Source organism: Rattus norvegicus, chromosome 7, assembly GCF_036323735.1.
Source record: "Rattus norvegicus strain BN/NHsdMcwi chromosome 7, GRCr8, whole genome shotgun sequence".
NCBI lineage: Eukaryota > Metazoa > Chordata > Mammalia > Rodentia > Muridae > Rattus > Rattus norvegicus.
Genome location: NC_086025.1, coordinates 49,088,881 through 49,110,849, shown reverse-complemented (window position 1 = coordinate 49,110,849; position 21,969 = coordinate 49,088,881). Strand labels below are relative to the sequence as shown.

The following is a 21,969-nucleotide window of genomic DNA, read 5'->3' as shown; positions in this document are numbered from 1 at the left end:
TTAAAACCATCACATGCTGGCCCATACTAAGATATGGGCCATCTGCAAAGGGGCGTGTTGGGAGTGATGGAATAGGTCTGTTTGCTGCCATCTCTAATGCAGTCTCTGCTAATGAGTCTATAGTCATCTCCAGAATTCAGTTTCTATCCTTATTCAAAAAGACAGGTAGAGAACATTGCTTATGGCTTCTGCTTATTAATTATCATGGATTTGTTTGTCAATCAGTTATATTCTGAGTTGTCATGTGCTCGTCTCCTCTGCCAGTAAAGGATTATGGGAATAACATTCCAGAGCATCACAAAGTACTGGGCAAAGAACCTGGGAGAGAGAAGAGCTGAGAAAATGGGAAGAGTGAACATTTAAAGAAGAATGCTTGACTTGCATTCCAAAACACTGGAGGGTCATTGGAAGATGCTAAACAAGGAGGGACATAATCTGATTCACCCTGTAAGGAGAGCATATAACTATGCAAGAGTGCAAACAGGAAACCAGCTTCAAGCAGCTACAGTCCCCCGGTGAGATGGACAGATGAATCCCATGCTAGTATAGCCATGGGCAGAAGAAGGCAGACTCTGAATGGTTTTGGCAGAGTCAAAACACAGAAGAGCTCTATTCTATAAAGAAAATAGTTTGTGCATCCCTCTAGTGGGCTTTGTGGTATGTCCACTGACAAGGCAGGATTGATATTTTGAGATCTTTGCGATGCCTGTGTTTGAAAACTGCATATATAGCAGAGGATGGGAGCCTTGTTGGGAACCAATGGGAGAAGAAGCCCTTGATCCTGCCAAAGCTTAAACCCCCAGTGTTAGGGGAATGTCAAGGAAGGGAGCCAGGAAGGGGTTGGGGGATGGGTGGGGGAACACCCTCATAGAAGCAAGGGGAGGAGGGATGGGATAGGGGGTTTATGGATGGGAAACCAGGAAAGGGGATAACATTTGAAGTGTAAATAAAAATATCCAATAAAAAAGGAAAGCATGATATGAATCAGGGTTTCAGGCTACCATTATCAATGACTGAAGGGTTTCTGACATAGGGTGGTGGAGGATGGGACTTTAGGGACGCTGTAAGGCTGGAATGAAAGGTTAACGTTTCCTAGTGACTCAAAGGAGAGACAGACTGAATGTGGACACACACACACACATCCTCAGGAAGCTTGGATTCTGTCTTTAGTAGTCCTCATCACCTGAGGTTTCTAATGTCAAATAAGTTGATAAGTTGAGACCGAAACAACTGATGTGTCGGCTAGAATCAATGTGGGCTGGGCTGACAATCAGATGGGAGCGCCCATATTGGAGCTAGGTGGGAGCCCTGGACCTCTGCAGGAGGAACATCAAGAAGGCATAAATAACACTTACTGTCTTCTCAGGGATCAATCTGCAGTCAGAATGGTTGATCAAATGAGAATGAACACAGACAATGCATAATCTTTTACCTACTCAAATGATGGGAGGCTATGCCTTAAAGGTGTACAACCGTATTTCTTGAGGAAAGCCTTGTTCTTCCTCTGTGCATCCCAGGTCTGTTCTGACAATACTCAGAGCCTGAGCTACATTCTAGGAAATTGCGAAGAGTGTGTCGAATTACATGGTCCCAGGCTTAGATTCCTGCCTGTGGTAGGGCAAGCACCAGGGCAGGCTCAGGCAGGGCACCGAGAACTCTTCAGGTAGGCCTCACCCTATGGGGACAGTGTAAAGCTACAGCAAGCTAGCCTTTACTAACCGGAGCCCCTACCATGTGAGCAGAAGCTTCTTTCCTGTTGAAGTCCAATAGATTGTGTTCTTTACAGAGAGGCAAGGACCAAGGCTACTGCCACTTGTCTCCAGCAGTTACATCTCCGAAAATGGGAACTTGTGTTTGACTCTTAGGCCAACTTCACAGTTGCTGTCAATCATGGAAAGAGGAACACGTCTAAAACTACCTACCAGCTCAGCCTGTGAAGTTCCGTGGGGCACATCGCGGCATGGAGGCCATCTTAAGTCAGCCTCTGTGGTTCTGGAAGCTCAGCTGTGGTATCGCTGCCAGACTGCCCTACGACCACATTATTCTTAGTGCTTCTCAGGGCATTCTTTGCCCACTCTCACTGCCTGTGAGTTATTGAGGTCACCCAAGGATAGCGGCTTTAGGGAAAGCAGTAAGGATGAAGTATACTGTAGTGCACTCACTCCTGTCTCTTTGTGGTCATACTTCCTCATGCCTCCCGTCTTCCCAGCACGCCTTTCCATGGCTGCCTCAGCATCCTGACATCTTCTTAGAAGGTCAGTGTTTCCCTAGGCCTGCCTTTGCTCATGGTCCCCTTTCCTAAACCTTACTTCCTCTTCCCTGTGAAGACTGATAACTTTGCCCTTCAGAGAATGGAGCCAATTTGACAAATGAATTCATCATAAGATATAAGGAAGGCTGTTTTATAATTGCCTGCCACATGGACTATGGTTTATGCTTTGCGTGTATGAGAAAGAGAAGGAGAGGGAAGGAGATGGGGGGGTATGGTGTATGTGTTGGATGATTTTTGTGTGGACAGGCGAGAGAGAGAGAGAGATTGAGAGAGAGATTGAGAGAGAGATTGAGAGAGAGGTTGAGAGAGAGAGGTGAGAGAGAGGGATATGGCATATGCGTTTGGTGTGTGATGTTTGTGTGGACAGGTTTGTAGAAAAGGTTGTCTGGTGTTCTGCTCTCTCGTTATCCATATACTTCCTTGAGACAGAGTTTTTCTCTGGACCTACAACCAGGCTTGTGGGGCACAAGCCTCTGTTTTCCAGTTCTCCAGCCTTGGGGTTGCCAGTGCACATGGCCATGCCTGGCTTTTTACATGGGTACTGGGGATTTAGACTCAAATTCTCATGCTTGCATAGTTAAATGCTTGTACCCTTCACTTGTCTTTCCATCACTGTGGTTGCATTTTTATTTTGATAATATATATTATCAAATATATAGATATATAAAACATATATATATATATATATGATTTATCATAAGAATAATTTTAAGTCCAGTATATAGAATATATTAACACTCAGGTAAACACCAATCCTGGGAATGTTTTCATCTTGTAGAACTCAAGTTCTTTGTTCATTAAACATTAACTCCTTATATCTTCCTTCTCCCAAATCAGTGTATATGCCATTTTATTTTCAATAGCTACAAACTGTTCACTTTAGATGCCTCATATAAATAAAATACAGTATCTATTCTCTTTTGCTTGGCTATCTAGCTAATATAATTTCCTCAGACTTTAAGCAAACCATTTCCTATAAAACTTCCTTTTCAAGGCAGTACATGATTTCATTGTATGGCTTTACCATGTTTTGTGTGTGACTTCTGATCCCACTCCTTGCCTATCATGAGTAGTGCTGCACTAAACATGGATGTTAGAATACTGTATCTCTTTGAGATTCTTTCAATTACTTTGAATATGTACAAAGAATTATAATTGTTGCATCCCGCAGTAGTTCTGTATCAGTATTTTTGTGGACAGCTACACCATTTTCCATAGCAAGTACCCCATTTTAAGGCTCCCCATCAGTGACTAAGAGATAGTTTCTTTCCACCTTCGCCTCTGTCTTATTATTCTCATTGATAGAAGCCATACTAAGGGTGTTGTGAGCGAATGCTCTTAGCAGACTTTCATGTGTCCTAAAGTGGGCAGTGTTGACCTCAGGCTTGACACAAACCAAAATTGGTAGTAGGCTTTGGTTTGAACCATCTTGTGGCATCTTTCAGTCCACACATAGGCCCCAGCAGAGTAGTGAATCACCTGAGGGATGCTGAGTTGGTTGCTCTTGGGGGCAGAGTTATGGTACCTCCTCCTGATCCTGCTCCAAGACTAAGATGAGCCAGACTCATGATGCAGGAGTTTGCAGATTCCATGCTTATGTCTCTGGGCTCTGTCTCTGGATCATGGTCTTGCTTAGGCTTCAGACTTCTTTTTTCCTACTGAGCATGTCTATTATTTTTGTCTCTCTCAAATGCAAACATAGAGCTTGGCTGTTCACCTTAATTTTCCAGAAGGAGCCTTGACTCACAGTTCTGACACCTTGTAACACAGAATCTTAGCAGTCACTTTTCAAATGGTCCTTGGGTTGTTCCACCTCTGTGCTATTCTTATCCTTGCTTGTGGATCTCTCTACAGCTAAATTCATCATTTTTACAGCTCCCTCCCCACCCCCATTGCTTTATTGTTCTGCCTTCTTCCTCCCTCTCTCTCCTTCCCCCTCTCTGTGCCCCTCCTTTCTCTCTTCTGTGTGTCCATGTACAGAAAGGTGAGAGGACAATCTTTTCCACCACCCATGGGAAAACCATCTACCACCTTTGAGATCACATTTTTTTTTATTAGTGTAAAGGTCATTAATCAGGTCAGACTTGTAGGCCAGAGAGCTTCAGTGATCTTTTATTTCTGCCTTCTCAGTCCTGGGTTTACAAGAACATGCTATCACACCTCCTACTTTGATATGGACTCTGGGGACTGAACTCATGCTTGCAAAAGGGGTAAGTGCTTTACAGTTGAAGTCACCCTCCTAGTCTGCCTTTTCTAACTTCCGTTTCTCCCAGTCTCTCTGCTGGACCATCTGGAACCACAGGGGACTGATTGGCCCCACACTTAGCCCTAGGCTCATGTCCCCATTTCTTCCCCAAGGGTCAGCAGAAAGCCAAAGACCCAGCCCAAGCTTCTGTCCAGATTTAATGGTTCCTAGAAACAGGAGACTGTACCCAGCCTTCTCAGTCCAGTCTTTTTTCCATTCTTCACAGTTCCTCAAATGGTATATTCTGTCATTATTATGCACATTCCATCAAACTCGTCTATCCTTTGCAGATCTAAGTCTCAAAATACTTATATAAGTGTCATACTAACTACCAGTCTATAAAATCTTGACGGGTAGACATAGGTAGAGATCTTAGGTTTTCCTTTAGAAGGCCAGTGTTGGAAGGAAAATGTGCACTTCTGCAGATGCCCTGGAAATGCCAGGATAGGATTGTCAGCAACCATGATAAATGCTTTAGGGGTGGTATCTTGAAGTGATTGAACCTTGAAAGAGCCAGGATTCTGATAAATGCATTCCATTTGTTTTCTCCTGGCAGTTAAAAACAGGGCTAGCTGTGGGCAGAGTCAGACACTCCTGTTTTGATCTGTGGTTCTGCTTACTTCAAGGACTCTTTACCCTACTCACAGAGAACGTACTTCCTGTGTCCCCATGCTACTGACTTTCTAACTTGAACAACTGTTCTGTGCCTTGTTCCCTTGCTATGGTTGTTGTTTGTGGCACGTCTAAAAGGGATATAAAACCCTAAAGCTCTCAGCTGTAACAATATATCCCTTGACCCCACCTACATGGTTGAGACCTCGGCTGTCCCTCTACAGACAGATGTCTGAGTGGGGAATCTGGCCTGAACACCAAAAGTTGTCATAGAAGTCATGGTGAGTTACTTCCTCTGACTATATATGGAAGGCTGGAAGTGGTGTTAAGAAACTAATCCTGTAATCCTTTTCTTCCTAACAGAAGAGCAGTGGAATTCTGTGGGCTGGAGAAATTCGGGCAGCTGGCAGTTGAACTTTAAGCACCAGCATGGTAGACACCAGCCTCTCCTCTCAGTCCCTGTTGGTCTTGAAGTGGTGAGAATAGCACATTCCGAGCAGCTGGAGATTTCTATGGAGCCAGACTACAGAGGAGACCATGATGAAGTGAGTATAGATGATTCAGGAAGAGGTAAAAACCTATAGTTATAAAAGCGACAGAAAATATAATAATCATGATATGTGTTAACAGAAGTTATTGTAGCTATCTGGTCTACCTCAAAAGGAACTGTAGATAAAGCAGTGGGGATGAATATCATCTTGTCCTATTGTAACAGACTTGTGAGTTTGGGAATGCACCACACTAGTCCTCTGTGTGACATGTCTTGTCATTCTGTATTTGCCATGCCCAACTCCACCCTTTCCCCTGGATTGCTTTTTCCACTAACCCACAGGCGATGTGTCACTAACTCTGTCCTTACTGAAAATTTCTGTTGTATTCAAGACTAGGAACTATGTTTTGTTCATCAGACTGGCTGCAATACCTAGCACAGAAAGTAGGAAGTAAATACCTGTGAAGGAAAAAATTCATGAAATAGCATAAAGTAACTATTTTATATCATTATTAGCCTAAAACTGAATTATGTATTGGTAAAAGTGCTTCACTGGGGATAGGGACTTGGCTCATTCAGTAAAGTGTTTTTATTGCAGGCACCAGCAGTGTGAGTTCAATATTCAGAACCCATTGGTTAAAAAGAAAGAAGCCCTTCATAAGAAGGGCTAGTGAAGCCATGGATCTTAGAAGAGACCTTGCAGCTGCCACTTTACTGAACCAGCAGGATCCTTAGCTACATTCTAAATATTTGTCCTTATACCCACAGATGAGTGTAGTTCTTAGCTCTCATCAAGGAAACTTCTCTTAGCAAAAGACAGAGACCATTATAGAAAACTACAAACAATCAAGACACACAGTTATTGAGCACAGTCCCAGTGGATACTTCTGCACAAGGCTGGGGGAACATTGCAGAAGAGAGGTCAGGAAGACTGTAAAAGCTAGAGGATCAGGCAGTTTGCTGTGAGATTGTATCCCTTAATCATGCCGGAACATCACCCATAAGGTCACAACAAACAAATAATATGTATGCCAAAGTGGATGGGGAAAGACCATGAGGCCTCAACCCTACATAAAAAACTATAAATTAAGGAATGCTGAGAGTGGGAGAGTCTTCATCACACCAATTATTATTCAAAACAAAACTATACATATAAGTATATTGTACAGATTGAGGAAGTTGTATTTATGTATTTAGGATATATATGTAATATATATTTATATTATATATACTAATATATATATATATATATATATATATTCCTAGGCACATAAGTAGAATATGTATGTATTAATGATAAAAGAGGCCATGGGTTTGAAAAAGAGAAAAAGGGGTGTAAAGAAGGGTTTAGAGTGAGGAACGGGAAGGGGGAATTAAGAAATTATATTATAATTCCATAAGTAAATAATTACAAATAATCTGGTTGTGCTGATGTGTGCTTGTAATCTCAGCTTTAGAAAGGTCAAACAGGTATAGCCCTCAGGTTCACTTGCTAGTCAGCCTGGGCTAGTGGGTGAACTCCTGATAGGTGAAAGATGAGGTCTCAAAAACAAAACAAAACAAAAAATCCCAAAAACAAAAACCAAGGTGAAGTGCTCCTGATGCATGACACCTGAGGTTATCTCTGTCTCTCTGTCTCTGTCTCTCTGTCTCTGTCTCTCTGTCTCTGTCTCTCTTTCTCTCTCTTACACACACACACACACACACACACACACACACACACACACACATTAACCTGTACCTATGCATACATGTACACACTCATAGCTCTTACTGAATATTTTCTAGGAAGAAAGTCTGGGGTTAGTGTTTCTTAGACACTTCCAAGAGCTAATTACAGATATGGAGGAATGCACTGTGACAGACTATATTTGGGGAGTAGTATCTAAGTTAAACTTCAATATATTTATTTTGAAGCACCAGACCTGATTATTTTATCAGTGCATAATATATAGAAAAGCTGGCAACATAAAGTCACTTAAGGTTGAATATACATTTACAAGGAAGAGGGATTCTTGGGAGTGAGTTCTGGGTGTTTTCTTTGCTATGGAAACTGAGTGTGCCCCATGTACTCATACCCATGAACAAGTGTGGTTAACATGAGCACTGCCATCTCAAGGCTGCATGCCTGAGACCCATGGGAATGCTGATAGTGTGTGTAGAAAGTCTTAACCACAGCTTTCTCTTCTCTTATGACTGCAGTCAAGATTGCTCCCCAGTTGAGATGAGCTAGCCCATCTCCCCTGTCAGCTGGAATAAGGGACTATTTCCAGGAAGCTGGTACACCACATCAGACCTTATGACTCACCTGATCCCAGTCTGAGTGCCTGTTGCTTCTTCTTTCTCCATTGCTCCAGTCAAGTCAGTCTCCAGTGCCTGCATGTCACGACACGGTTCAGAACTTTAACCCTTATACTCAAAATGTTTATTCGGTGATGGTTAATTTTGGGCTTGATATAGATACTACACCATCTTCTTATGTTACTACCACCAAAAGGAAATGATAAGGGGGGTCATGACAGTAAGGTGTTGAATTTTGAGGCATCTTTTAACTTTTTTACAGATAGTGAACTTTTGGGTTTTGATTTTTTTTGTTTGTTTGTTTCAGAGCAGTGGTTCTCAATCTTCCTGGTGCTGAGACCTTTTAATATAGTTCCTCATGTCAGGATAACCGTCTACCCCCAACCATAAAATTATTTTTGTTATTACTTCATAACTAGTTTTGCTATTGTTATGAATCGTAATATAAATATCTGTGTTTTCAGATGGTCTTAGGTGACCCCTGTGAGGTCCTTTGAGCCCTAAAGAGATCACAGCCCACAGGTTGGGAACAGCTGTTTTAGAGGTATGGTCTCATTTTGTAGCCCAGGCTGGCCTTATATTCACTATGTAGCCCAGGATAGCCTTAATTAATTTCAACTCACTATCACAGTTCTTTGAGTACTAGAATTATAGCGGTTCTTTTTTCTTTCTGTGAACTGTTCAGATACATGGAAAGGACAGAAGAATGATACTTTATTTGAATGTGATTAAACCTTTACATTCACTTGATATTTTTCCTCATCTAGAACATGTTTTCCTTTTTTGATGTTTGACAAAATTATCAGAAAATACTATTTCATCTGATAAAAACATGATATCTGAGATGGTTACCAAAGATTTTAACATTTTGTAAAATGGTCCAAAGTAAGACTGTAGTTAAATATGGTCTCTCAAAAATATATTCCCTGATTACATGGATCAGGATTAGAAAATGAAGCTCGTGCATCCCAGAATTACCAGAGTAAAGCCACGGCGAATGTTTTATTTTTAAAACTCTTTCATCGTGTGAACGTTATTTTTAAAAAGCAGGTGATGGGTAATCTAGACCAATTAGAAATTCATGCGATAATTTAGCTTTTAGTGTTTTTGAAACAGATATTAAGTATGTTCTAGTGTCTCTAACCCCTCCTCCACTTATTTAAATAGAAATATTGGTTTTATTTTATTTATTAAGACAGAGTCTTACTATGTAGTCCTGGCTGGTCCGGAACTTATGCATACTAGGCTGGCCTTGGATTCACAGAGAGATGCTCACCTCTGCTTCCCAAGTGCTTGGATAAAAGGGTATCCAGTACCACACCCTGCCCATTTTATTTTGTAGTTATGTGTTTTTGTGTTGGTCTCTGTATATGTGCATGTGAGTATAGTCACTAATAGAGGCCAGAAGAGGGCACTAGAATCACAGTCAGAGGGCACTGGGTGAGTGCTGGAAGCAAATACTCTTAACTGCTGAGCCATATCTCTGCCCCTCTCATCCTTCATAATAGACTTTATAAGGACGATACTAGGTTTATTCTTTCATTTGTATAGTTGATTCACTTTGATCCCTGTGTGGGCCAGGACCTGTGGTAAGATCCTAGAGGGATCATTTGAGTGGCTATGGATGCACGATTATAGTGTTCAGCTGAGTCTCCTCTTGCTTCAGTTATGGCCTCTGGAAGACAGTAGTCTGAACTGAACTGTAGAATTGTTCTTCATCTGTAGCACGGTGACTATAGTGACTTTCCTACAGAGATTGCTGTAACGTTCATGTGTGATAACGCAGGAAAAGCATTGAGATGGCATGTAATAAAGAGCTCGGAAGTCCCTGCTAACAAACAAATGGAAGGAAACAGAACCATCGGGCCGTGGGAGACCTTTCAATCTGTGTAGCCAGCCAGGGTCCTCACTGTGTGGTTGAACACCGAGTCTCATGGTGGGTAAGTGCCTAGCAGAAGTAAGGGCCCTGATTTCTCTGTGTGGTGATTTGAATGAGAATGGGCCCCATCGGTTTATGTATTTGAGGATTAGGCGGTGTGGCCTTGTTGGAGGAGATGTGTCACTAGGGTGGGTAGGTTTTATGGTTTCAAACACCCATGCTATTCCTCTCGCTTTCTGTCTTGTGTTCACAGATCAAATCTAGTACTATGCCTGCGGCCATGCTCCCAGCCATGAAGGTCGTGGACTCACCCTCTGAAACTTGCAGTAAGCCCCCAATTAGATGCTTCCTTTTACAAGTTGCACTGGTCATGGTGTTTTGTTGCAGCAATGGAAGAATAACAAACATACCGTCTCACTGACATTTTTATTGCTATAGCTGACCGAGAGGCTGTGGGTGGGAGGGAGAGAGAGCAAGGTAGCTCAGAGCCCATGGGCAAGTACAGCAGGTATGGTGGCAGTGTTAACAAAACCATTACCAGAGACGTGGCAACAGCATGAGAAATTTGAAAAGCCTGCTGCACTGTGCTGGTTCTTTTTATTCCAGGCGAGCAGACTCTGAATCCTTAAAGATGTCACTTTGCCTGTGGTCTGTGGATATGTGACTCGCTGAGGTTGAGTCCATGCTGAGTTCCACACAGTCACTTCCCTAGCTGCGTATTGGTCGGGTGTGATTTCCTACCCACACAGAAGACGCTGGGCGTGAGGCCTGTTCGCCCTGACAGGAGTTTTAAGAGGAACCCTCTTAGGGAGGGAGAGTTGGGAAGCTGAGAAAAATCACCCCGATGATCAAACTGTCCCCTTTAGTCCAAGAAAATGTGGAAGATCTCTGCAAGTGTGTCAGACTCCCAGTGCTTTCCTGTCTGCAAGATCTTGGCACACTGGATAGCAGCACGCAAGCCCAGGAACTCTTTAGAGTTCCATGAATGACACGGTTTTCTTAACCCACAGTTAGGACCAAAGGCAGAAACGTCTGACTGGAAGCAGACTGATCAACTGACATTCCACTCGTTTGCCTTTCTTTCTTCACACTTTCGAGGTGATTAAAGGAATTTGAAGTACCCTGTAGCATGCTTTGAGATCAAGCTGTTACTGCCTAAGAAAGTGTGCATCAGTGATTGACCTATGACCTGTGACCTGTGACTTGTGGCCTCTGGCCTTATGTGAACCTTCTTTCATCTTAGGAAGGGAAAAAGGAAGAGGAAACATAGGAAGCATAGATGATGTGAGGGAAATTCTGTTCTGAGTGAGGACTCATTTAATGATGATCTTAATCTTTGGATTTGAGCAAAGAGTTTAACTACTCTATAGCTGTAAAGATGGCTGCCATGTGCTTTTGAGAAAGGCATGGTGTCATGTGGTTAAGTCTCGGTGGAGCTGACTTTGCCTGAAAGGGGGTATCCAGGAGGTAGAGGCTAGGATGATCTGGACCGTCCTGCAATGCACAGTACAGCCAACCCTCTGATGGTTTATACTGACTGTTAAACTGACAGGATCTGGAATCCTCCAGAAGGCAGACTTTAGGACAGGCCTGTGAGGGATTTTCTAGATTGGCTTAATAGAACAGAGGGTCCACTGTAAATGTGCTTGGCACCATTTCAAGGACTGGGGCCCAGAATGAGTGAAGATGCAAAAGTATTGTGAGTACAGGGGTTCATCCCTTTGAGCCTGTGTACACAGTGTAACCAGTGTGCTCATGTCCCTGTCCCTGTGTCTCCTCCTCTGTGACAGTGTGCTCATGTTCCCGTCCAGTGTCTTCCCCACTGCGACCGTGTGCTTTCAAACTGTGAGACAAAAGAAATCTTCCCTTCTTTGCTATTTTCTTATAACAATGAGAAAAGTAACTAATGCAATCTCCGAAAAGCAAGCATTATCTGATGGAGACTGCCAGCAACACCAGATTGAGAAAGCCTAAAGCAGCAGTTCTCACCCTGTGGGTTACGATCCCTGTGGGGGTTGAATGGCCCTTTCACAAGGGTCACATATCAGACATCCCCAGATATTTATATTATGATTCTCAACAGTAGCAAAGTTACAGTTATGAAGTAACAAATGAAATAATTTCCTCATTGGGGGACTCACCACAATGTGAGGAACTGTATTAAAGGGTCACATCATTAGGAAAGTTGAAAATGACTGGCCTATAGGGTCTTAGTTTCGCGGAGGTGGAACAATTAGGTTTCATTTAGTAACTAGTGATTTTTAGCAAATTTCTGGGGGTTGGGAGATTGTGTGTGTGTGTGTGTGTGTGTGTGTGTGTGTGTGTGTGTGTGTGTGTATAACTGTGGTGTGTGCTGTAAGTGTGCTGGTATGCATGCCTGTGTACATGTGGAGGCCAGAAGAGGACTCTGGGCACACTACTCTATAATACTCCCTTGAGACAGGATCTCTTACTGAACTTAAAGCTACGTTTGTGGCTAGACCCTACTGTCTCTGTCCCCCTCCCCTAGTGCCGGGGTGGTGTTCATGTGAGCACATCAGGCTTCTTACATGGGTGCTGGGATCTGAAGTAAGGTCCTCATGCTAACTTAGCAAGCACACGAATCTCACCCCCAGAGATTTGCTAAATGTGATCAGTGATCCATCTCTCAAGCTCCTATTTTTGCAAGTTTTGTGATCTCTGTTTTTTCTTCACTCCATCTATAAGGTTGGGGTAGCAATGATACTTTTCATATAGGATTTTATTAGAATTACGTCACTAATCCAGATAAGGTCCTAAGAGCAGTGTCCAGAGTATTAGTTATTTTCATGCCAAATAATACAAGGTATATATGTGAGTAGATACACCTTGAACTGAATCACTGGATATAATTGTTTCAGAGTGGATCTTGACTCAAACAAGACCATGGAAAGAATTCATCATTGTGACCTAGAAGATATTGGAGTTGGCATGACACTGTCATTACTTTAAGGTAGATTCTCGTTAAAACCCTTGTGCCAAGCTGTAGGAGGGGAATAGACGATAGTGTGTAGCCCTGGCATATTGTGTGTGCTTAGATGGTGCTGGAAAATGGTTAGTGATTGTTTTTTTTCCCCAAGATTCCTTGAAGATCAGAGATGTGGGAATTCCTAAGCTGCTGTGGGAGTAAAGTATCAATAAGTAAAAATGTATTTGACGATTACTCCCAGTGTAGATGGGCTGTTCAAAGCTTAGAAGCACTTGACCTTTAAGATAACAGAGATAAAACTGAAAGCCAGAATCTGGTGGGGACCTTCACGATGAAAGGTGGTGATATTTGCAGTCAGACTAACAAATTATCACACGATTTATTCTCCAATTAATTGTAGAGTTACAGCGGCCAAAAAAAAAAGGGGGGGGGCTCCCTTAAGTACATGTGACAAATTATAGGTATTTAGCAAGGAAATGGGGCTGGAATGGGCTGAATTGACCTAAACTGAGTACAGTGCTCAGAATTATATTTAATCTAATGGTTTTCAGATTTTTGAGAGTGAAAATATCTTTACTGAGCTCGGTTAAATGGTCCTTGACCTTGAGGCTCTTATTTTATGCCGTGGGTAATTTCAGCAGCCAGGGGACCCACTCTGGTTCTTTCTTATTCCTAGATTCTTTCTCTGGGAATGAAAGTTTTAATTAAAAGGAGGTTGAACATTAGCAGCTGTGACACTTAAGCAGATGATTCCATAAGACCCCAGGAGACAAGCTTCGAAATCTCATTTTTAGGTCAGCCCGTGTCAAGTGCCTGTCTACTCCAAATATTTGTACACACAGCACATGCGTACTTCTTAACTGAGATGCCGTATGTCTTCAGGGCAGGCGTACTGTGCACATTCCCTTCCGATCTTAAAGTAGAGGTTATCTTAGTTCTGGACGGTCTCCTTAGGAAAGTAAAAGTGGTCATGGAGATAAAAGTAAGTAAAAATGTCAACTAACCTTTCTGAACGCCCACCAGACGCACAATCCAGTGCAAGCCACATTAAGTACTAGAATCAGTGGAGGTGACAAACAGCCAAGGGTCAAAGACGTCAGGTCACCTATTCAAACTCACATGGGTGGCAAGTTGGGAACCAATATCCAGGCCTAGGCCTGCCTCTTCTTAAATTGGTCTTTGCTTTATCTAATTGTTTCTCTAATAATAGGCACCTGCCGCTGTCCAAAGGCTACATTGACACCGTTTGCAAGCGTGGGGAGGTGTTGCTCAGAGCATTAGCAGTTTAAACGAATGTAACTGTGTGGCCAATGTGTGCTATTCTTTGTTTAAAGAGACTGTAACACATTCAACTGAAAAGAAACATAAAAATCAATGGCTATCCAGTGAGTCTCTGAATGACATGGAATGGGAGTTGAAGTGGGCCATATCGTTGTCTGAGTATACTCATTTGGAAATGTGTAAAATTCTTCCTATTTTCTGATATTTTCTTTTTTTATTGGATTTTTTATTTACATTTCAAATGTTATGCCCTTTCCTGGTTTCCTGAACATAAGCCCCCTATCCCGTCCCCCTCCCCTTCTTTTATAAGGGTGTTCCCCTCCTCATCCACCCCCCTTTCCTACTTCCCCTCGACATTCCCCTACACTGGGGGTCCAACCTTGGCAGGACCAAGGGCTTTTCCTTCCATTGGTGCCCAACAAGGCCATCCTCTGCTACATATGCAGCTGGAGTCATGGGTCTGTCCATGTGTACTCTTTGGATGGTGGTTTAGTCCCTGGGAGCTCTGGTTGATTGGTATTGTTGTTCTTATGAGGTTGCAAACCCCTTCAACTCCTTCAATTCTTTCTCTAACTCCTCCAGTGAGGACCCCATTCTCAGTTCAATGGTTGGCTGCAAGCATTCACCTCTGTATTTGTCATGCTCTGGCAGAGCCTCTCAGGAGACAGCTATATCAGGCTCCTGTCAATATACACTTCTTGGCATCAGCCAGGTGTATACATATACACCTGGATCCCCAGGTGGAGCAGTCTCTGAATGGCCTTTCCTTCAGTCTCTGCTCCAAACATTGTCTCTGTATCTCCTTCTATGAATATTTTTGTTCCCCTTTCCAAAAAGGACTGAAGCATCCGCACTTTGGTCATCCTTATTCTTGAGCTTCATGTGGCCTGTGGATTGTATCTTGGGTAACCTGGGCTTTGGAACTAATATCCACTTATCAGTGAGTGCGTACCATCCACATATCAGTGTGTTCTTTTGTGACTGCGTTACCTCACTTGGGATGTTATTTTCTAGTTCCATCCATTCGGCTATGAATTTCGTGAAGTCATTGTTTTTAATAGCTGAGTAGTACCCCATTGTCATGCTTTCAACCCTGATAAAATTATAGAATTTAATCCAGCTTGGCTAACATTAGGAGACAAGGTCTCCATTTGCCCATTGTAGGCAAATTCCTTTTCCATGGTAACCCTATAAGGCAAGATGGAGAGAGTGCATCAGATGCTGGCATTGGATTCATAGGCAAGAAACTGAAGGCTCACCTGTGTTTTGTTATCAACAATGGAAAAACTGAATCAAACTAGTTAGCAGTGGGCAGGGAGCCAGCCAGCGCAGACTCAATTAGATCGTCATTCTTGTGGTTTTCCATTCAGGGAGAAGCTTGAATGTGGAAGAGAAGCAGAGCTGGCAAGGTGGTCAGCACCTGTGTGTGCCTGTTTCTAGCATCTCTTCAAGTGAGCAAGCAGGGACTAGACTTCAGTCACTGGAGGAAAGCAGGAAGTAAGAAAAACTCAGCTAGGCTTGCACTCAGGCCAAGTTTAACAGAGCACACATAGGCTTCATCGAGCATCTGAAGGCAGACATACCTCCTACTCTCAGCAGATGCTCTATTCAAAGCTGTCCTATTTAGAGACAAAGCTAAGGAGCAGGTCGTCATTTCTGTGCATATTTTCCTGAAGTGAGTTTCATACCCTTGAGCCTGGAAGGAATGAAAGGGCTATCCCAAAGGAAGTTTCCTTTGGAAGGATCATGCAAAGAATAAATCAAGAAGGTACCTTCAACAATGTCCTGTGTTGGGATGCCAAGCATCCATATAAAACCTGGGCATGGCATCCGTCACCCAGCACTGAGGCTGAAGGGTGCAGAAATAGGCTAATCCTTGGAGTTCATTGGCCACCCAACCCAGCCAAAACAAGGAGCTCCAGGATCAGGGGAGAGACCCTGTGTCAAAATATAACACAAAGAGTAATCAAATACACCCAACATTGACCTCTGGCCTCCCCACACTCACTCATACATTCATGCACACACACATGTGAACGTGTTTATATGACACACAAAAGACACCCTCAGAGAGACAGACAGAGACAGAGAGACAGAGAAAGGATAGACAGAAATAGACTTCTTTGATCCATTCTTTCTTTCCTTGCAGAGCACCTCAGGACATCTCAACCATCTTGGCCCACCATCACTGTGATGCCTTGTCATCTCCTTTCTCAGCTCACCCCACCTCCAAGCCTGTGTTAGGTAGGGAGTAAGACTCAGCCCTACTGGGCTACTATGTTTCTTCTTCCTTTGCTTGAAACCAAACTTAAAAGCTGAAGGCCTAGCTACTACACCTTATCAGTTTCCCTGGTTTCAGCACTACATTTCATCTTAATATTCAAGTTTGGAAAACCAGGAAGAGCATTCATTCATGTCCACATTCCGAATCAATTGAGACTGAATATAGTGTGTCTGAAGATCCACAAAGTGCTAAAGCCAGGAGTTATTTAAAGCTTTAGCGCGCCTGGCTTGGTGATGCCTCCTTTTCATTCCCAGAATTTGGAGTACAGGTCAGGGGGATCTCTATGAGTTGGAGGTCAACCTGGTCTACATATCTAGTTCTGGGTCAGTTAAGACTGAATAGTGAGAACCTGTTTCAAGAATGAAATAAAATAAAATAAGTGAGCTCTAATGTAACAACGATGTGTTTTGGTTTTGATAAGACACTATGACCAAGGTAATGTATAAAAGAAAGCAGTTAATTTGGGGCTCACTGTTCAGAGGGTAGTAGGGTTCATAACTATCATAGCAGCAGCAGGCAGACAGGTGTGCATGGCACTAGGGCAGTAGCAGAGAGAGCTTATATCTGGTCCACAAGCAGGAGGCAGAAGAAGATAGCTGGAAATGACATGGCTTTTGAAACATCACAACCCACTCCAGGAGCACACGTTCTCCCATGGCCACACCTCCTAATCCTTCCAAACCAGTTCCACCAACAAGCACTCAAACCTACAGGACCGTTCTCTCTCAAACTATCTTAGCTTCCGAATCTGAACAGCAGGATTAAACAGATGTGTGCAGACACACAGCGCTAGAAAGTAAAAGGCTCCAACCTCCTCCCCCTCAAAGGCAACCTGATGAGTGAGTAGTAGGGCCCAACAACACTGACGGACTTGAGGGCGCCACTGAGCTATGCATGTGCACTTAAGAACAGTCAGAGTGCTACAGGAATGGCTGTCTCTCTCTAAAGATTCAGACAGCTGAAGGGAAGGAGCAGCCTCCCCAAAACACTCAGCAACCTGAAGCAAATGTTCTATTCACTACACTTGCTGCACCTGAATGTCTGCATACCTTGGTGGAAAATAAAGTTCTCACACCCAAAGACTCTCTACTATGCACCTAGCTTTTGCGAGCTGCTCAGTGAACATATGCCAACAGATAAAATTGGTTAATTGTGCTGTTGAAAATTATGTCAGAGCACCCCAATTCCCACACCATGGTGTCTGGATATTGATGAATATTGAATGATATACATTCAAGCCAGGAGTCAGCAGAATCGCTGTAAGTTTGAGGCAAGCCAAAGCTACATAGCAAGGCCCTGTCTCGGCAGAGATAGGGGGAAAGAGAGGAAGAAGAGGCGAAAGAGGGACAAGATTTGTATACGAGATATAAAATGCAACTAAAAGGTCAGGCTCATCTTGCGGTTATTTAGGAAATAGCTTTTGTTCATCCTTGGTAAAGCAAAGACGAGGTTGCTCTACTCACTGACAAGGAGGTATTGAAAAGGCAAGAAACCCATCCCCATAGGAAAAAGTAACAAGGACACAGTGTATCTCTCCTCAAAAGTCCCCAAAGATGTCAGTCGGCTCTCAGAGGAGAGACTTTATAGCCTCCTCCCCTCCCCTGCTGTGTGAGCAAACTGCAGATCTCACCCTTCATTTGGGAAGAAACATCTGTGATGAGCCCAAGCCTTCCAGGTTTGCAGACTGGAGACGCTGCTGTGGTGAAGAAGCCCACAAGGACCTAATGCTAAAATCCAGGAACCTGTGCATGTGTCCCGAGGCCATGTCTGTGCTTGAAGGAGGTAACAGGTCTCCAGCCACTAAGAGCAACACATGAGAAGGGTAGATACACAGGGACATGAAGAACTTCAATTGTCAAGGAGAATTTGTATTTAAAGACTAATATATTTTAATTACACAAGCCTGTTTAATCTTACATTAGCTCCCCCACCTTCAGACTCACAGTCTATCAGTAATGGTTATTGTTGTAAAAAATCAACTAATTGTAGTCTTACCTTCTCTACAAAAGAAACAATGTTCTCATAATAACACCAGGCACGATTGTTTTTCTAATTACACTCTAATTATATAATTTACATCTATATATTTATCATTATGCATTTATGTTTTAATTATATATTTATGCCTAATATTTATATAATTATATATAAATGTATATTTATATATACTCTAATTATAATGTAATATGTTTGTTGGTTGGTTGGATTTTCAAGACAGGTTTTTCTGTGTAGCCCTGGACATTCTGGAACTCACTTTATAGACCAGGCTGGCCTTGAACTCAGAGATTTGCCTGCCTCTGTCTGCTGAATGCTGGGATTAAAGGTATGCACCACCACCACCCAGCTATATATATTTCTAATTATATAATTGTAATTATATTTCTCATATGAAGAATCAGATCGAATAATAAACTCAACATTTAGGACAGCAGTAGACAGTACAGATGGAAAACCGATTTACACACCATTGCTTTTCATTTTGTAATTCTTCTATTTTCCTGGTGGTGGTTGTTGTTGTTATTTAATAGCTGGCTCTGAGGTTGCAATCTTCCAGTGTCAACCTTCTGAGTATTGAAATGATGGGTGTGTACTATTGTTCTGGACGTAGCAAGAGTTTTTGGTCCTTTGGTTTCTGTTAGCCTAAAGATTTTTAATTTTTAAAAATTACTTACTTTTATGTTTACTGAACTATTTCCACTTTAATCCCAAATAAACTAACGGGATGGAAACAGGTGAGAAAAGACAGGCATAATCTGTGAATCCATAGCTCACGGATAAACTTCAGCCGTCCATTCCTGAAACACTTCAAATGCCTACTTCACACAAATCCCTGTCTAAGGAAAGCTCCCGCTACACAGGCTGAACAAGACACAACTCTCTCTTCAGAGAGTTCTGAGTCTAATAATCTAAAAGTTGCACCAGGGAAGGAAGATAGACACACATACAAAGTCGTCTAATAAAACCCTGAATACCAAGTAAATTCAGGACAGCCCAAATGCTCTGAGCCCTCTCTCCTAAATGGCTGCCCTGCAGGATGAGTAAGAGTGACATCGTAAAGCCAACAGCTCTAAAAATTTCTGAAGCAGGACATCCAATTTTGCAGGTATGTCTAGGGTGACAGGGTGACCCTCTACACTATGCTGTCTATCTTGACAAGGGATGAGTGAAACCTAGAATTTGGAGACATACACTATAGCTTTACATTTTCTGCCAAAAATGCCGGCCGTCTCATTGCAAGGACTTGCTGCTGTGATTTCATCTTGAGAAAATGGCATGCAGCCATTTGAAAACAGGAGTGTTTACCATGCCCTGGCCACCTCATCCACATCAATCGGGAAAGTCAGTTCCTCCTATTTGAACTAGTTTGATTTGGTTTGCTCAGGGGTCTCAGCTCCTTCCCTCCTCCTTCATTCCAAAGGCATTGGGAGCTCAGCCCTCAGCCCTCAGCCCTCAGCCCTCAGCCCTCAGCCCTCAGCCCACAGCCCTCAGCCCTCAGCCCTCAGCCCTCAGCCCACAGCCCTCAGCCCTCAGCCCACAGCCCTCAGCCCTCAGCCCTCAGCCCACAGCCCTCAGCCCTCAGCCCTCAGCCCTCAGCCCTCAGCCCTCAGCCCTCAGCCCTCAGCCCTCAGCCCTCAGCCCTCAGCCCTCAGCCCTCAGCCCTCAGCCCACACAGGTTCCAAATCACCTTCCTCCCTGGCAGACCAGTCTCTGGGTCTGTACCACACGGGTCATTTTTATTTGCCAATTACTCTACAACTTCAAGACAAAAAAAAAATGTTACTTCGCATTATAGGGAGAGTCAAGAGCGGTCTGTAATGTGCATTCAAAAGAAATGAAAATGGGTGAATGCTTTTTGGATGGTCAAGGATATGGACCAGAGACACAAACTTTGAGAAGCAGGGTAACAGTGTGGAAAGAAAATGCCATTTCACATTGAAGACACTCCATTTATTTATTTATTTTTGTTGTTATTTTGGTTTTCAAGACAGGGTTTCCTCACCTAACAGCCCTAGATATCCTGGAACTTGCTTTGTAGACTAGATTGACCTAGAACTCTCAAAGATCTGGCTGCCTTTGCTGGGGCCAAAGGTATGTGGCACCACGACGAGCTGAGAACACTTTCTTGAAATTCTACTCCTGTTGGTTAGTCATGTGACCCTGGACAGATTCTTTTTTTTTGTTTTCTTTTTTACTAACTTGAGTGTTTCTTATTTACATTTCGAGTGTTATTCCCTTTCCCGGTTTCCGGGCAAACATCCCCCTAATCCCTCCCCCTCCCCTTCTTTATGGGTGTTCCCCTCCCCACCCTCCTTCCATTGCCGCCCTCCCCCCAACAATCACGTTCACTGGGGGTTCAGTCTTAGCAGGACCCAGGGCTTCCCCTTCCACTGGTGCTCTTACTAGGATATTCATTGCTACCTATGAGGTCAGAGTCCAGGGTCAGTCCATGTATAGTCTTTAGGTAGTGGCTTAGTCCCTGGAAGCTCTGGTTGCTTGGCATTGTTGTACTTTTGGGGTCTCGAGCCCCTTCAAGCTCTTCCAGTTCTTTCTCTGATTCCTTCAATGGGGGTCCCGTTCTCAGTTCAGTGGTTTGCTGCTGGCATTCGCCTCTGTATTTGCTGTATTCTGGCTGTGTCTGTCAGGAGCGATCTACATCCGGCTCCTGTCAGTCTGCACTTCTTTGCTTCATCCATCTTGTCTAATTGGGTGGCTGTATATGTATGGGCCACATGTGGGGCAGGCTCTGAATGGGTGTTCCTTCAGTCTCTGTTTTAATCTTTGCCTCTCTATTCCCTGCCAAGGGTATTCTTGTTCCCCTTTTAAAGAAGGAGTAAAGCATTCACATTTTGATCATCAGTCTTGAGTTTCATTTGTTCTAGGCATTTAGGGTAATTCAAGCATTTCGGCTAATAGCCACTTATCAATGAGTGCATACCATGTGTGTTTTTCTGTGATTGGGTTAGCTCACTCAGGATGATATTTTCCAGTTCCAACCATTTGCCTACGAATTTCATAAAGTCATTGTTTTTGATAGCTGAGTAATATTCCATTGTGTAGATGTACCACATTTTCTGTATCCATTCCTCTGTTGAAGGGCATCTGGGTTCTTTCCAGCTTCTGGCTATTATAAATAAGGCTGCTATGAACATAGTGGAGCACGTGTCTTTTTTATATGTTGGGGCATCTTTTGGGTATATGCCCAAGAGAGGTATAGCTGGATCCTCAGGCAGTTCAATGTCCAGCTTTCTGAGGAACCTCCAGACTGATTTCCAGAATGGTTGTACCAGTCTGCAATCCCACCAACAATGGAGGAGTGTTCCTCTTTCTCCACATCCTCGCCAGCATTTGCTGTCACCTGAGTTTTTTATCTTAGCCATTCTCACTGGTGTGAGGTGAAATCTCAGGGTTGTTTTGATTTGCATTTCCCTTATGACTAAAGATGTTGAACATTTCTCAGCCATTCGGCATTCCTCAGCTGTGAATTCTTTGTTTAGCTCTGAACCCCATTTTTTAATAGGGTTATTTGTCTCCCTGTGGTCTAACTTCTTGAGTTCTTTGTATATTTTGGATATCTCTATCTGTTGTAGGATTGGTAAAGATCTTTTCCCAATCTGTTGGTTGCCGTTTTGTCCTAACCACAGTGTCCTTTGCCTTACA

The 21,969-nt window shown here is 43.1% G+C and overlaps 1 long non-coding RNA gene across 1 annotated transcript; it reads right to left on the bottom strand.

Annotated features, from left to right (window-relative positions):
- Positions 1–4,369: 4,369 nt before the first annotated feature.
- On the bottom strand, positions 4,370–16,160 carry LOC102548561 (uncharacterized). Its single transcript, XR_010053300.1, has 4 exons — positions 15,800–16,160; positions 15,287–15,723; positions 7,928–7,995; positions 4,370–5,707 (listed from the first exon to the last, which is right to left on the bottom strand). It is a non-coding gene; the product is annotated as an uncharacterized LOC102548561 (long non-coding RNA).
- Positions 16,161–21,969: the final 5,809 nt, after the last annotated feature.